Genomic DNA, 1,424 nt, shown 5'->3' with positions numbered 1-1,424 from the left:
TCTTTGTCTTATCGTCCATGTTCCTGTCCGTCCCCGCCTCAGCTGTCCCCTCAGTGTCTCTGGAAGGTGTCGAGGTTTTCCCTCCGTCCTGCAGCCGGCTCCTCTTCACATGTTCATCCACCTGTTCCTGAAACTGAACCTGGCTGGACGGCAGGTCCTCAAAGGGTTCGTCTCCGAGTCCGTTTAAGATGGAGTCTGTGAGGTTGTCCTCACCGGACCAAGTCCGGACGGCCTCCTCGGCCAGTCTCAGAGTCCTGAAGTCCTGCTGATCCACAGCGACGATGTGAGGTGAAGTCTGGACGTCACGCTGCCTTTCACTTTGTTCTGCATCGTCCAGCTTCGCCAGGAAGGAGCTGCCCTCCAGGAGACTGTCATAGTCCCCGAATAAGTCCTCACTGTCGCTGCAGTACTGCCGAATAAACACAGTTACACAGTTACACCTGATGCAGCTGCATGTCCTCGGATCAGTGGAGGCGGAAACCTGAGCCGAAATCATTGGTTTACTAATCACTTGTGTCATTTAGCAGATAAACACAGCACATATTTGCTGGTTCCAAACTCTAAAACGTAAAGATGTGATGCTTTTGTGGGTCAGATCTGATAATAAACTGAATGTGTTTTATAATAAACTGAATATATTTGGGTTTTAAACTGTTTATCAAACAAAACATGACATTTGAAGATTTCTCTTTGGGCTTTGAGAAAAATATGATCAACATACGTCACTATTTTCCTATATCTTATAAAAAACAAATACATGATTATTACAGCGACTTACTTTCATCAAGGCAGGAGACAGATCAAAGTCCTGTAATGTCATATTGGAGTTACCAGGTAGTAATTACCTCTGAAAACTTGTGATAAATCCAAATTGGTTTTAAATAATAAAGAAGTGCATGAAAACCAAACAAACATGAACTCCTCATGTCAGCTGGAGTTCATCATTCATGGTGTGTCAGGCTCTAAAACACTGGATCCTTCACTTTTAATCTATAATGAAAACTATTTTTAGTTGCAGCCCCATTTCATCTGCTGATTATCTTACTTTTAAAAGTTTAATCTTTAAAATGTCAGTAGACGGTGAAAAATGTATATCAAATATCCAACAGCCAAAAAATCCAAACAGATTCAGTTTCAAATCACAGAAGTCAAAGAAAACGATCAAATATTCACATTAGAGCTGGAACCTGAATGTTTTGGTATTTAAGCTTAAAAATGACATTTTGCAGTATATGAATCACTTCAGCTCTAATTAAGACAAAGACAAAACAACACCTTCACATTTGAGAGGCTAGACGTGATGAACATTTGGCATTTCTGTTTGAAAAATGATTGAAACTATCTGAATCTATGGGCTCAGGATCAATGCTTGGATGATGGTAACACACCTCAGCAGGTTGTATCTGAGCCATGATGCTGCTAAG

The sequence above is a fragment of the Seriola lalandi genome, unplaced genomic scaffold (genome assembly GCF_002814215.2).
Source record: "Seriola lalandi dorsalis isolate HSWRI2012SDOR001 ecotype SW California unplaced genomic scaffold, Sedor1 jcf7180002050027, whole genome shotgun sequence".
NCBI lineage: Eukaryota > Metazoa > Chordata > Actinopteri > Carangiformes > Carangidae > Seriola > Seriola lalandi.
This window is presented reverse-complemented; position numbering follows the sequence as displayed.